At 56.5% G+C, this 15,477-nt stretch overlaps 1 protein-coding gene across 1 annotated transcript in view; it reads right to left on the bottom strand.

Moving 5' to 3' along the window:
• LOC131570466 (zinc finger protein 850-like) overlaps nt 1-15,477 on the bottom strand; it is a 748,589-nt gene that overhangs the window by 168,349 nt on the left and 564,763 nt on the right. The gene's annotated exons all lie outside the window — the stretch shown is intronic.

Here is a 15,477-nt window from a genome sequence, read left to right as displayed (position 1 = left end):
CTGACACCATGGGGACACTGGGGACAGTGACACCGTAGGGACAGGGAGGGGACACCGGGGACAGTGACACGACAGGGACACCGTGGGGACAGGGCTGGGGACAGTGACACCGCAGGGACACCGTGGGGACACTGGGGACAGTGCCAGGGTGGCACTGACACCATGGGGACACTGGGGACAGTGCCAGGGTGGCACTGACACCATGGGGACAGCGAGGGGACAGTGACACCACAGGGACAGGGACACCGTGGGGACAGCGAGGGGACAGTGCCAGGGTGGCACTGACACCATGGGGACACTGGGGACAGTGACAGGGACACTCCGAGGGTGGCACAGGTTGGGGACAGCGAGGGGACAGTGCCGGGTGGCCCTGGCACCATGGGGACAGCGAGAGGACAGGGAGGGGACAGGGCAGGGGGTGGCACTGGCACCATGGGGACAGCGAGGGGACAGGGAGGGGACAGGGCAGGGGGTGGCACTGGCACCATGGGGACAGTGAGGGGACAGAGAGGGGACAGGGCAGGGGGTGGCACTGGCACCATGGGGACACCATGGGGACAGAGTTGGGGACAGTGACAGTGAGGGGACACCGTGGAGCCAGCGCTGGGGACAATGTCGGGACACTCCAAGGGTGGCGCAGGCTCGGGGACAGCACGGGGGACACTGGGGACAATGCGGGGACAGGGCTGGGGGTGGCACTGGCACCGGGACAGCGAAGTGACATTGGGGACAACGGGGACAGTGACACCGTGGGGACAGCGAGGGGACAGCGAGGTGACACCGTGGGGACAAGGCTGGGACAGGGCTGGCGACACTGGGGACAATGGCACGACGGGCACAGCGAGGGGACAGGGCTGGGGACAATGTGGGGACAGTCCGAGGGTGGCACTGCCTTGGGGACACCGCGGGGACACCGTGGGGAATGTCCCCACCCCTGTCCCTGTGTCCCCACGGTGTCCCCACGGTGTCCCCACGGTGTCCCCACGGTGTCCCCTCGCTGTCCCCTCACTGTCCCCTCCTTGTCCCCTCTCTGTCCCCTCGCTGTCCCCTTCGGGTGCCCCAGGCGGGGAGGGGACAGAGGTGACAAAAAGGACAGAGGTGACAGTGGGGACAGGGAGGGGACAAAGGTGACAAAAAGGACAGAGGTGACAACGGGGACAGGGAGGGGACAGAGGTGACAAAAAGGACAGAGGTGACAGTGGGGACAGGGAGGGGACAGAGGTGACAAAAAGGACAAAGGTGACAATGGGGACAGGGAGGGGACAGAGGTGACAAAAAGGACAGAGGTGACAGTGGGGACAGGGAGGGGACAGAGGTGACAATGGGGACAGGGAGGGGACAGAGGTGACAAAAAGGACAGAGGTGACAATGGGGACAGGGAGGGGACAGAGGTGACAAAAAGGACAAAGGTGACAATGGGGACAGGGAGGGGACAGAGGTGACAATGGGGACAGGGAGGGGACAGAGGTGACAAAAAGGACAAAGGTGACAATGGGGACAGGGAGGGGACAGAGGTGACAACGGGGACAGGGAGGGGACAGAGGTGACAAAAAGGACAGAGGTGACAACGGGGACAGGGAGGGGACAGAGGTGGCGCCGCTTGCACAACGCCGGGGGCGGGGACGGGGACACGGGGACAGGCAGGTGACACACCGAGGGTGGCACTGGGGACACGCACAGGTGACACCGAGTGTCCCCAAGGTCCGGGAGTGTCCCCTGGGTCTCGGTGTCACCTCAGGAGTGTCCCCAAGGCTCGGGATTTGTCCCCAAAGCTCAAGAGTGTCCCCAGGATTTTGGTGTCACCTCAGGAGTGTCCCCTGGGTCTCGGTGTCACCTCGGGGGTGTCCCCAAGGCCTCGGTGTCACCTCGGGGGTGTCCCCAAGACGCACAATTGTCCCCAGGGCCCTGGAGTGTCCCCAAGGCTCGCGAGTGTCCCCACGGTCTCGGTGCCACCTCGGGAGTGTCCCCAAAGCCCCGAATCTGTCCCCAAAGCTCAGGAGTGTCCCCGAGGCCTGGGAGTGTCCCCAAAGCTCGGGAGTGTCCCCAAGGTGTCACCTCGGAAGTGTCCCCAAACCCTGCGAGTGTCCCCAAGGCTCGGGAGTGTCCCCACGGTGGCAGTGCCACCTCGGGAGTGTCCCCAAGGTCTTGGTGTCACCTCGGGAGTGTCCCTGAGGTCTGGATTTGTCCCCAAGGGTCAGAATTGTCCCCAGGATCTTGGTGGCACCTCGGGACTGTCCCCAAGGCCTCGGTGTCACCTCGGGAGTGTCCCCAAAGCCCGGGAGTGTCCCCAAGGCCTCGGTGTCACCTCGGGAATGTCCCCAAGGCCCAGAATTGTCCCCAGGCTCAGGAGCGTCCCCAAGATTTTGGTGTCACCTCAGGGGTGTCCCCAAAGCGTCAGGAGTGTCCCCAGGATCTTGGTGGCACCTCGGGACTGTCCCCAAGGCCTCGGTGTCACCTCGGGGGTGTCCCCAAGACGCACAATTGTCCCCAGGGCCCTGGAGTGTCCCCAAGGCTCGCGAGTGTCCCCAAGGTGTCACCTCGGGAGTGTCCCCAAAACTCGGGAGTGTCCCCAGGGCCTGGCAGTGTCCCCAAGGCCTCGGTGTCACCTCAGGGGTGTCCCCAGGGTCCAGGAGTGTCCCCAAGGCCTGGCAGTGTCCCCAAGGCCTTGGTGTCACTTTGGGGTGTCCCCAAGGCCTGGCAGTGTCCCCAGGGCCTGGCAGTGTCCCCAGGGCCTCAGTGTCACCTCAGGGGTGTCCCCAGGGTCCAGGAGTGTCCCCAAGGCCTGGCAGTGTCCCCAGGGCCTGGCAGTGTCCCCAAGGCCTCGGTGTCACTTTGGGGTGTCCCCAAGGCCTGGCAGTGTCCCCAGGGCCTCGGTGTCACTTTGGGGTGTCCCCAAGGCCTGGCAGTGTCCCCAGGGCCTGGCAGTGTCCCCAAGGCCTTGGTGTCACTTTGGGGTGTCCCCAAGGCCTGGCAGTGTCCCCAGGGCCTGGCAGTGTCCCCAAGGCCTCGGTGTCACTTTGGAGTGTCCCCAGGGCCTGGCAGTGTCCCCAGGGCCTCGGTGTCACTTTGGGGTGTCCCCAAGGCCTGGCAGTGTCCCCAGGGCCTCGGTGTCACTTTGGGGTGTCCCCAGGGCCCGGCTCTGTCCCCGCGTCCCCTCTCGGGGTCCCCTCTGTCCCTCCCCTCCCCCCTTGAGAGCGGCTGGAAACCCCAGGAGAGCCCCGGAGCCTTCATCCCACCATCGTCATCATCATCATCGTCATTGTCATCATCCCAGAGCCTTCATCCCACCATCATCATCATCACCATCGTCGTCATCGTCATCATCGTCATCATCATCCCGGAGCCTTCCTCCCGCCTCCTCCTCCTCCTCTTCATCATCCCGGAACCTTCATCCCGCCCCTGCCGCCCCCTTCCTCTTCATCATCCCTGGGCCTTCCTCCCTCCTCCTCCTCCTCCTCCTTTGAGTTATCCCGGGACCTTCCTCCTCCTCCCTCCTCCTCCTCCTCCTCCTCTTTTCCGCTATCCCGGAGCCTTCCTCCCGTCCTCCTCCTCCTCAGCTGTCCCGGGACTTTCCTCCTCCTCCTCCTCCTCCTCCTCCTCCTCCTCTTCGTCATCCCGGGAACGTTTTTTCCTCCTTCGTCATCCCGGGAGCCTTCATCCCCCGCCCCCGCCTCCTCCTCCTCCTCTTCGTCATCCCGGGAAAACTTTTCCTCCTCCTCCGTCATCGCCGGGGCCTTCCTCCCATCCCCGCCCTCCTCCTCCTCCTCCTCCTCTTTCCCGTTATCCCGGGGCCTTCCTCCACCCCCGGCACCTTCCTCCTCCTCCTCCTCCCCGGCTGTCCCGGAGCCTTCATCCCGCCCCCGCCTCCTCCTCCTCCTCGTCATCCCGGGAAAAACTTCTCGGCGATCCGGGGATCTTCCTCCCTCCTCCTCCTCCTCCTCCTCCTCCTCTTTTCCGTTATCTCGGGGCCTTCCTCCACCCCCGGCACCTTCCTCCTCCTCCTCCAGGGGCCTTCATCCCGCCCCCGCCTCCTCCTCTTCGTCATCCCGGGAAAAACTTTTCCTCCTCCGTCATCCTCGGGATCTTCCTCCCTCCTCCTCCTCCTCCTCTTTTCCGTTATCGCGGGACCTTCCTCCACCCCCGGCACCTTCCTCCTCCTCCTCCTCCAGGGGCCTTCATCCCGCCCCCGCCTCCTCTTCCTCCTCCCGGGAAAACTTTTCCTCCTCCTCCTCCTCCTCCGCTGTCATCCCGAGATCTTCCTCCCTTCCCCGCCCTCCTCCTCCTCTTTTCCGTTATCCCGGGACCTTCCTCCCCCTCTCGGGACCTTCCTCCTCCTCCTCCTCCTCCTCCAGGGGCCTTCATCCCGCCCCCGCCTCCTCCTCTTCGTCATCCCGGGAAAAACTTTTCCTCCTCCGTCATCTTCGGGATCTTCCTCCCTCCTCCTCCTCCTCCTCCTCTTTTCCGTTATCTCGGGACCTTCCTCCACCCCCGGCACCTTCCTCCTCCTCCCCGGGGCCATGTCGCCGCTCCTGTCGCCGCTCCTGTCGCGACATTGGCCGCTGTCGCCGTTCCTGTCGCCGCTGCTGTCGCTGCTGGTGGCGGCCGCAGCCCTGGGGGCGACCCCGGCCCCGCCCGGTGAGTGACGGGGGGGGACCCCAAAAATTCGGGGAGGGGTCTCGGGTTTGGGGTGTCCCGGGACAGGCGGGTCCCGGTTTTGGGGTGTCCCGGTTTGGGGTGTCCCGGGACAGGCGGGTCCCGGTTTGGGGTGTCCCGGTTTGGGGTGTCCCGGGTTTGGGCGGGTTCCGGTTTTGGGCGGGTCTCGGTTTTGGGGTGTCCCGGTTTTGGGCGGGTCCTGATTTTGGGGGTCACGGTTTTGGGGTGTCCCGGGACAGGAGGGTCCCGGTTTGGGGTGTCCCGGGTTGGGGTGTCTCGGTTTTGGGGTGTCCCGGGACAGCAGGATTCCGATTTTGGGATGTCCCGGTTTTGGGCAGGTCCCGGTTTTGGGCGGGTCTCAATTTTGGGCGGGTCCCGGTTTTGGGGTGTCCCGGTTTTGGGATGTCCCGGTTTGGGATGTCCCGATTTTGGGCGGGTCTCGGTTTTGGGATGTCCCGGTTTGGGATGTCCCGGTTTTGGGCGGGTCTCGGTTTTGGGGTGTCCCGGTTTGGGATGTCCCCGTTTGGAGGGTCCCGGTTTTGGGCGGGTCCCGGTTTTGGGGTGTCCCGGTTTGGAGGATCCTGATTTTGGGGGTGTCCCGGTTTTGGGCGGGTCCCGGTTTGGGGTGTCCCGGTTTTGGGCAGGTCTCAATTTTGGGTGGGTCCCGGTTTTGGGGTGTCCCGGTTTGGGGTGTCCCGGTTTGGGGTGTCCCGGTTTTGGGGCAGGTCTCAATTTTGGGTGGGTCCCGGTTTGGGGTGTCCCGGTTTGGAGGATCCCGATTTTGGGCGGTATCCCGATTTTAGGGTGTGCCGGGTTTGGGCGGGTCCCAGTTTTGGGGTGTCCCGGTTTTGGGGTGTCCCGGGACAGGAGGGACCCGGTTTTGGAGAGGTCCCGGTTTTAGGGAGATCTCGGTTTTGGGCGGGTCCTGATTTTGGGCGGGTCCCGGTTTTGGGGTGTCCCGGTTTTGGGGTGTCCCGGTTTTGGGCGGGTCTCGCTTTTGGGATTTCCCGGTTTGTCCCGATTTTGGGGTGTCCCGATTTTGACAGGTCCCGGTTTTGGGGCGTCCCGGGACAGGAGGATCCCGGTTTTGGGAGGTCCCGGGTTTGGGCGTGTCCCGGTTTTGGGGCATCCCGGGACAGGAGGATCCCGGTTTTTGGGCGGGTTTTGGGCGTGTCCCGGTTTTGGGGTGTCCCGGGACAGGAGGATCCCGGTTTTGGGAGGTCCCGGTTTTGGGCGTGTCTTGATTTCGGGGTGTCCCGGTTTTGGGGTGTCCCGGGACAGGAGGGTCCCGGTTTTGGGGTATCTCTGTATTGGGGTGTTCCGGTTTTTGGCGGGTCCCGGTTTTGGGGTGTCCCGGTTTTGGAAGGATCCCGTTTTTGGACAGGTCTCGGGTTTGGGGTGTCCCGGGCCAGGAGGATCCCGGTTTTGGGGTATCCCGGTTTTTGGGCGGGTCCCGGTTCTGGGGTGTCCCGGGCCAGGAGGGTTCCGGTTTTGGGCGGGTCCCGGTTTTGGGGTGTCCCGGTTTGGGATGTCCCGGTTTTGGGCGGGTCCCGGTTTTGGGGTGTCCCGGGACAGCAGGATCCCGATTTTGGGATGTCCCGGTTTTGGGGTGTCCCGGTTTGGAGGATCCCGATTTTGGGGTGTCCCGGTTTGGGGTGTCCCGGTTTTGGGCGGGTCCCGGTTTTGGGGTGTCCCGGTTTTGGGAGGATCCCGATTTTGGGCAGGTCTCGCTTTTGGGATTTCCCGGTTTGTCCCGGTTTGGGGTGTCCCGGTTTTGGGCGGGTCCCGGTTTTGGGATGTCCCGGGACAGGAGGGGCCCAGTTTTGGGATGTCCCGGTTTTGGGCGGGTCCCGGTTTTGGGGTGTCCCAGTTTGGAGGATCCTAATTTTGGGGGTGTCCCGGTTTTGGGCGGGTCCCGGTTCTGGGATGTCCCGGTTTTGGGCGGGTCCCGGTTTGGGGTGTCCCGGTTTTGGGGCGTCCCGGGACAGGCGGGTCCCGGTTTTGGGCGGGTCCCGGTTTTGGGGTGTCTCGGTTTGGAGGATCCCGATTTTGGGTGGGTCCCGGTTTTGAGTGTCCCGGTTTTGGGGAGTCCCGGTTTTGGGCGGGTCTCGGTTTTGGGGTGTCCCGGTTTTGGGATGTCCCGGTTTTGGGCGGGTCCCGGTTTGGGGTGTCCCAGTTTGGAGGATCCTGATTTTGGGGTGTCCCGATTTTGGGCGGGTCTCGCTTTTGGGATTTCCCGGTTTGTCCCGATTTTGGGGTGTGCCGGGTTTGGGCGGGTCCCGGTTTTGGGGTGTCCCGGGACAGGAGGGTCCCGGTTTGGGGTGTCCCGGTTTCGGGGTGCCCGGTTTGGGATGTCCCGGTTTTGGGGTGTCCCGGGTTTGGGGTGTCCCGGGACAGGCGGGTCCCGGTTTTGGGCGGGTCCCGGTTTGGGATGACCCGGTTTTGGGCGGGTCCCAGTTTTGGGGTGTCCCGGTTTTGGGGTGTCCCGGTTTTGGGGTGTCCCGGTTTGGGGTGTCCCGCTTTGGAGGATCCTGATTTTGGGCGGGTATCCCGATTTTAGGGTGTGCCGGGTTTGGGCCAGTCCCGGTTTTGGGGTGTCCCGGGACAGGAGGTCCCGGTTTTGGAGAGGTCCCGATTTTAGGGAGATCTCGGTTTTGGGTGGGTCCTGATTTTGGGCGGGTCTCGATTTTGGGGTGTCCCGGGGCAGGAGGGTCCCGGTTTTGGGATTTCCCGGTTTGTCCCGATTTTGGGGCGTCCCGATTTTGACAGGTCCCGGTTTTGGGGCGTCCCGGGACAGGAGGGTCCCGGTTTTGGGGTGTCCCGGCTTTTGAGCGGGTTCTGGGCTGTCCCGGGACAGGAGGGTCCCGGTTTTGGGGTATCTCTGTATTGAGGTGTTCCGGTTTTTGGCGGGTCCCGGTTTTGGGGTGTCCCGGTTTTGGGATGTCCCGGTTTTGGGGTGTCCCGGTTCTGGGGTGTCCCGGTTTTGGGAGGATCCCGATTTTGGGCAGGTCTCGGTTTTGGGGGGGGTGGGGGGAACCCCAAATTTTGAGATTCCAAATCTGGGGCATCCCAAATTTAGGGGAGCCCAGATTTGGAATTTCACAAATTTTGGGGTGTCCCAATTTTAGGAAATCCGAATTTTGGGGGATCCCAAATTTGGGGGGTTCCCAATGTTGGGGTGTCCCAATTTTTGGATATTCTGATTTTGGGGATCCCCAAAATTTGGGGAGAACCCAAATTTTGAGATTCCAAATTTTGGGCCATCCCAAATTTAGGGGACCCCAAATTTGGGGTTTCACAAATTTTGGGGTGTCCTAATTTTAGGAAATGCCAATTTTGGGGTCCCCCAAATTTTGGGATGTTCTGATTTTGGGGATCCCAATTTTTTGGGGTTCCCCAATTTTTGGGGGAGAACCCAAATTTGGAGATCCCACATTTAGAAGACGCCAAATTTGGGGTTTCACAAATTTTGGGGGGTCGAAATTTTAGGAAATGCCAATTTTGGGGGCTCCCAAATTTGGGGTTTCACAAATTTTGGGGGGTCGAAATTTTAGGAAATGCCAATTTTGGGGGGCTCCCAAATTTGGGGTTTTTCACAAATTTTGGGGGGTCGAAATTTTAGGAAATGCCAATTTTGGGGGCGCCCCCAAATTTGGGGGTTTCACAAATTTTGGGGTGTCGAAATTTTAGGAAATGCCAATTTTGGGGGCTCCCAAATTTGGGGTTTCACAATTTTTAGGGGTCGAAATTTTGGGAAATGCCAATTTTGGGGGCCCTCAAATTTGGGGTTTTTCACAAATTTTGGGGTGTCGGAATTTTAGGAAATGCCAATTTGGGGGCTCCCAAATTTGGGGTTTCACAAATTTTGGGGTGTCGAAATTTTTGGAAATGCCAATTTTGGGGGCTCCCAAATTTGGGGTTTTTCACAAATTTTGGGGGGTCGAAATTTTAGGAAATACCAATTTTGGGGGCCCTCAAATTTGGGGTTTCACAAATTTTGGGGGGTCGGAATTTTAGGAAATGCCAATTTTGGGGGCTCGCAAATTTGGGGTTTCACAAATTTTGGGGTGTCCTAATTTTAGGGTGTCCCAAATTTTGAGATTCCCAAATTTCAGGAACCCCCAAATTTTGGGGTCGCCCAATTTTTAGGATTTCCCCTCCCCCCCCCCTTTTTTTTTGGGCGGGTCCCAAATTTGGGCCCCTCCCCCACCCAAACTCGGCTTTTTTGGGAATTTTCCGAAATTCCCAAAATTCCGAAACCTCCCCGGGGAGGGGGAGGGGCCGCGGGACAACCGGAAACGCCAAATTTGGGCGGTTTGGGGACTTTTGGGCGATTTTTGGGCAATTTTTGGGCAATTTTGGGGAAATTTCGGGGTCATTTTCGGGTGGTTTTGGGGCCATTTTGGGGGGATTTTAGGGCGACTTTTGGGGTGATTTTTGGGTCATTTTTGGGCCATTTTAGAGCAATTTTGGGTGATCTTAGGGTCATTTTTTGGGCGATTTTTGGGGTCAGTTGGGGCGATTTTCGGGTCATTTTAGGGAAATTTTGGGGGATTTTTTGGGGTGATTTTGGGGCGATTTTCGGGTCATTTTAGGGAAATTTTGGGTGATTTTTGGGGTCATTTTTGGGTCATATTTTGGTGATTTTGGGGACTTTAGGGTCATTTTAGGGAAATTTTGGGTGATTTTTGGGGTATTTTGGGGTGATTTTGGGGTCATTTTTGGGCCATTTTAGAGCAATTTTGGGGTGATTTTAGGGTCATTTTTTGGGCGATTTTTGGGGTCAGTTGGGGCAATTTTCGGGTCATTTTAGGGAAATTTTGGGTGATTTTTGGGGTAATTTTTGGGTAATATTTTGGTGATTTTGGGGTGATTTTAGGGTCATTTTGTGGTCATTTTTTGGCAATTTTGAGGCGATTTTCGGGTCATTTTTTTATTATTTTTGGATGATTTTAGGGTGATTTTAAGGTCATTTTTGCGTGATTTTAGGTTCATTTTAGGGCGATTTTTGGGGTCATTTTTGGGTGATTTTATGGTGATTTTTAGGCCATTTTTTGGGTCGATTTTGGCGTGGTTTTGGGGTCAATTTTTGGGGTGATTTTCGGGTCATTTTTTGGAAATTTGAGGCCATTTTTGGGCGATTTTCGGGGTGATTTTGGGGTTGATTTTGGGCTATTTTGGGGCTGTTTTGGGGGTCATTTTAGGGCGATTTTGGGGTCATTTTTTGGGCTATTTTTGGGGTCATTTGGGGAGATTTTAGGGTCATTTTAGGCAAATTTTGGGTGATTTTTGGGGTCATTTTTGGGTCATATTTTGGTGATTTTGGGGACTTTAGGGCCATTTTAGGGAAATTTTGGGTGATTTTTGGGGTGATTTTGGGGTGATTTTAGGGTCATTTTGGGGTCATTTTTTGGCAATTTTGAGGCGATTTTCGGGTCATTTTTTGATTATTTTTGGATGATTTTAAGGTGATTTTAGGTTCATTTTAGGGCGATTTTTGGGGTCATTTTTGGGTGATTTTATGGTGATTTTTAGGCCATTTTTTGGGTCGATTTTGGCGTGGTTTTGGGGTCAATTTTTGGGGTGATTTTCGGGTCATTTTTTGGAAATTTGAGGCCATTTTTGGGCGATTTTCGGGGTGATTTTGGGGTTGATTTTGGGCTATTTTTGGGCTGTTTTGGGGGTCATTTTAGGGGGATTTTGGGGTCATTTTTTGGGCTATTTTTGGGGTCATTTGGGGCGATTTTAGGGTCATTTTAGGCAAATTTTGGGTGATTTTTGGGGTCATTTTTGGGTCATATTTTGGTGATTTTGGGGACTTTAGGGCCATTTTAGGGAAATTTTGGGTGATTTTTGGGGTGATTTTGGGGTGATTTTAGGGTCATTTTGGGGTCATTTTTTGGCAATTTTGAGGCGATTTTCGGGTCATTTTTTGATTATTTTTGGATGATTTTAAGGTGATTTTAGGTTCATTTTAGGGCGATTTTTGGGGTCATTTTTGGGTGATTTTATGGTGATTTTTAGGCCATTTTTTGGGTCGATTTTGGCGTGGTTTTGGGGTCAATTTTTGGGGTGATTTTCGGGTCATTTTTTGGCAATTTTGGGGTCTTTTTGGGCGATTTTAGGGGTGATTTTGGGGGTGATTTTGGGCTATTTTTGGGCTGTTTTGGGGGTCATTTTAGGAGGATTTTGGGGTCATTTTGAGTGATTTCAAGGGTGATTTTGGGGTCATTTTTGGGTGGCATTCGGATCAATTTTGGGGTCATTTTTTGGTGATTTTTGGGTAATTTTGGAGCGATTTGGGGTGATTTTTGGGGTGATTTCAGGGTCATTTTTGGGTGATTTTGGGCAAATTTAGGGGCGATTTCAGGGCTGGAATTTTGGGTTTTTTTCCCATTTTTTCCCCAATTTTCGCGATTTTCTCCCCGTTGTTTCTGGGAATTTCGGGATTTTTTTGGGAATTCCGGTTGTTTTTCCGGAATTCCCGAATTCCCAGGATTTCCCAGTGTCCCCCCCAGGTGTGACGTTCCTGGAGCACCCCTGACCCCATTTCAGGGCTGGAATTTTGGGGTTTTTTCCCCATTTTTTCACGATTTTCTCTGGAATTTCGGGGATTTCTCTGGGAATTTCGGGACTTTTCTGGGAATTCCGGTTGTTTTTCGGGAATTCCCAAATTCCCAGGATTTCCCCCCGGTGTCCCCCCCAGGTGTGACGTTCCTGGAGCACCCCTGACCCCATTTCAGGGCTGGAATTTCGGGGTTTTTTCCCATTTTCTCCCCGTTTTTTCTGGGAATTTCGGGATTTTTTGGGGAATTCCGGTTATTTTTCGGGAATTCCCGAATTCCCAGGATTTCCCCGTGTCCCGCCCAGGTGTGACGTTCCTGGTCTAATTTAGGGGTAGAAATTCGAGGTTTTTTCCCCCAATTTTCGCGATTTTCTCCCCGTTTTTTCTGGGAATTTCGGGATTTTTCTGGGAATTCCGGATGTTTTTCGGGAATTCCCGAATTCCCAGGATTTCCCCGTGTCCCCCCCAGGTGTGACGTTCCTGGAGCACCCCTGACCCCATTTCAGGGCTGGAATTTCGGGGTTTTTTCCCATTTTCTCCCCGTTTTTTCTGGGAATTTCGGGATTTTTCTGGGAATTCCGGTTGTTTTTCGGGAATTCCCGAATTCCCAGGATTTCCGGGTGTCCCCCCCAGGTGTGACGTTCCTGGAGCACCCCTCGGACGCGCGCGCGGCCCCGGGGGCGGAGCTGCGGCTGCGCTGCCGCGCGCGGGGGGCGGGGCCGGGGCCGCCCCCGGAGCTGGGCTGGGAGCGCGACGGGCGCGACAGCGACGGCGACAGCGACAGCGACATGGCACAGGTGGCACTGCCCGGCGGGGCGTGGCTCGTGACGTCAGAGCTCAGGTGAGACCGCGCTGTGCCACCTGTGCCACCTGTGAGTGGTTGTTGTCACACCTGTGCCACCTGTGAGTGTCCAATGTCACCCCTGTGTCACCTGTGAGTGTCACCTGTGTCACCTGTGAGTGTCATTGGTGTCACCTGTGTCACCTGTGAGTGTCCAATGTCACACCTGTGTCACCTGTGAGTGTCACCTGTGCCACCTGTGAGTGGTTGTTGTCACACCTGTGTCACCTGTGAGTGTCACCTGTGTCACCTGTGAGTGTCCAATGTCACACCTGTGTCACCTGTGTCACTTGTGTCACCTGTGAGTGGTTATTGTCACACCTGTGTCACCTGTGTGTCTCATTAATGTCACCTGTGATTCGTTATTGTCACCCCTGTGTCACCTGTGAGTGTCACTGGTGTCACCTGTGTGTGGTTATTGTCACACCTGTGTCACCTGTGTCACTGATGTCACTGTGATTCATTACTGTCACACCTGTGTCACCTGTGTCACTTGTGTCACCTGTGAGTGGTTGTTGTCACACCTGTGTCACCTGTGGGTGTCACTGATGTCACCTGTGATTCATTATTGTCACACCTGTGTCACCTGTGTCACTTGTGTCACCTGTGAGTGGTTATTGTCACACCTGTGTCACCTGTGGGTGGTTACTGTCACACCTGTGCCACCCCTGTGTGTGTGGGCACAGCGCCATGGCACAGGTGGCACTGCCCGGCGGGGCGTGGCTCGTGACGTCAGAGCTCAGGTGAGACCGCGCTGTGCCACCTGTGCCACCTGTGAGTGGTTGTTGTCACACCTGTGCCACCTGTGAGTGTCATTGGTGTCACCTGTGAGTGGTTGTTGTCACACCTGTGTCACCTGTGGGTGTCACTGATGTCACCTGTGAGTGGTTATTGTCACCCCTGTGTCACCTGTGAGTGTCCAATGTCACACCTGTGGCACCTGTGAGTGTCCAATGTCACACCTGTGTCACCTGTGAGTGTCATTGGTGTCACCTGTGTCACCTGTGAGTGGTTGTTGTCACACCTGTGTCACCTGTGAGTGTCCAATGTCACACCTGTGTCACCTGTGTCACTTGTGTCACCTGTGAGTGGTTATTGTCACACCTGTGTCACCTGTGTGTCTCATTAATGTCACCTGTGATTCGTTATTGTCACACCTGTGTCACCTGTGAGTGGTTATTGTCACACCTGTGCCACCCCTGTGTGTGTGGACACAGCGCCATGGCACAGGTGGCACTGCCCGGCGGGGCGTGGCTCGTGACGTCAGAGCTCAGGTGAGACCGCGCTGTGCCACCTGTGCCACCTGTGAGTGGTTGTTGTCACACCTGTGGCACCTGTGAGTGTCCAATGTCACCCCTGTGTCACCTGTGAGTGTCCAATGTCACACCTGTGTCACCTGTGAGTGTCACCTGTGTCACCTGTGAGTGGTTGTTGTCACACCTGTGCCACCTGTGTGTCTCATTAATGTCACCTGTGATTCGTTATTGTCACACCTGTGTCACCTGTGGGTGGGTATTGTCACACCTGTGCCACCCCTGTGTGTGTGGGCACAGCGCCATGGCACAGGTGGCACTGCCCGGCGGGGCGTGGCTCGTGACGTCAGAGCTCAGGTGAGACCGCGCTGTGCCACCTGTGCCACCTGTGAGTGGTTGTTGTCACACCTGTGCCACCTGTGAGTGTCCAATGTCACCCCTGTGTCACCTGTGAGTGTCCAATGTCACACCTGTGTCACCTGTGAGTGTCACTGATGTCACCTGTGAGTGGTTGTTGTCACACCTGTGCCACCTGTGAGTGTCCAATGTCACCCCTGTGTCACCTGTGAGTGTCATTGGTGTCACCTGTGTCACCTGTGAGTGTCCAATGTCACACCTGTGTCACCTGTGAGTGTCATTGGTGTCACCTGTGTCACCTGTGAGTGGTTGTTGTCACACCTGTGTCACCTGTGAGTGTCCAATGTCACACCTGTGCCACCTGTGAGTGTCACCTGTGTCACCTGTGAGTGTCCAATGTCACCCCTGTGTCACCTGTGAGTGTCCAATGTCACACCTGTGTCACCTGTGTCACTTGTGTCACCTGTGAGTGGTTGTTGTCACACCTGGGTCACCTGTGTGTGTCATTAATGTCACCTGTGATTCGTTATTGTCACACCTGTGTCACCTGTGGGTGTCATTATTGTCACACCTGTGTCACCTGTGGGTGGTCAATGTTACACCTGATGTCACCTGTGAGTGTCACTGATGTCACCTGTGGGTGGGTATTGTCACACCTGTGCCACCCCTGTGTGTGTGGGCACAGCGCCATGGCACAGGTGGCACTGCCCGGCGGGACGTGGCTCGTGACGTCAGAGCTCAGGTGAGACCGCGCTGTGCCACCTGTGAGTGGTTGTTGTCACACCTGTGCCACCTGTGAGTGTCACTGATGTCACCTGTGAGTGGTTATTGTCACCCCTGTGTCACCTGTGTGTGTCATTATTGTCACCCCTGTGTCACCTGTGTGTGGTTACTGTCACACCTGTGTCACCTGTGAGTGTCATTGGTGTCACCTGTGTCACCTGTGAGTGTCACCTGTGCCGCCTGTGAGTGGTTGTTGTCACACCTGTGTCACTTGTGAGTGTCCAATGTCACACCTGTGTCACCTGTGTCACTTGTGTCACCTGTGAGTGGTTAATGTCACACCTGTGTCACCTGTGTGTGTCACCGGTGTCACCTGTGAGTGGTTATTGTCACACCTGTGCCACCTGTGAGTGTCATTAATGTCACCTGTGATTCGTTATTGTCACACCTGTGTCACCTGTGATTCATTATTGTCACACCTGTGTCACCTGTGAGTGGTTATTGACACCCCTCTGTCACCTGTGTGTCACTGATGTCACCTGTGATTCATTATTGTCACCTGTGTCACCTGTGAGTGTCACTGATGTCACCTGTGAGTGGTTATTGTCACCGCTGTGTCACCTGTGTGTGGTTACTGTCACACCTGTGCCACCTGTGAGTGTCATTGGTGTCACCTGTGTCACCTGTGAGTGTCCAATGTCACCCCTGTGTCACCTGTGAGTGTCAACTGTGTCACCTGTGAGTGGTTATTGTCACACCTGTGTCACCTGTGGGTGGTTACTGTCACACCTGTGCCACCCCTGTGTGTGTGGGCACAGCGCCATGGCACAGGTGGCACTGCCCGGCGGGGCGTGGCTCGTGACGTCAGAGCTCAGGTGAGACCGCGCTGTGCCACCTGTGCCACCTGTGAGTGGTTGTTGTCACACCTGTGCCACCTGTGATTCATTATTGTCACACCTGTGCCACCTGTGTCACCTGTGAGTGGTTATTGACACCCCTCTGTCACCTGTGTGTCACTGATGTCACCTGTGAGTGGTTATTGTCACCTGTGTGTCACCTGTGAGTGTCACTGATGTCACCTGTGA

This window comes from Ammospiza caudacuta, chromosome 35, assembly GCF_027887145.1.
Source record: "Ammospiza caudacuta isolate bAmmCau1 chromosome 35, bAmmCau1.pri, whole genome shotgun sequence".
In the NCBI taxonomy this organism is placed as follows: Eukaryota; Metazoa; Chordata; class Aves; order Passeriformes; family Passerellidae; genus Ammospiza; species Ammospiza caudacuta.
This window is presented reverse-complemented; position numbering and strand designations above follow the sequence as displayed.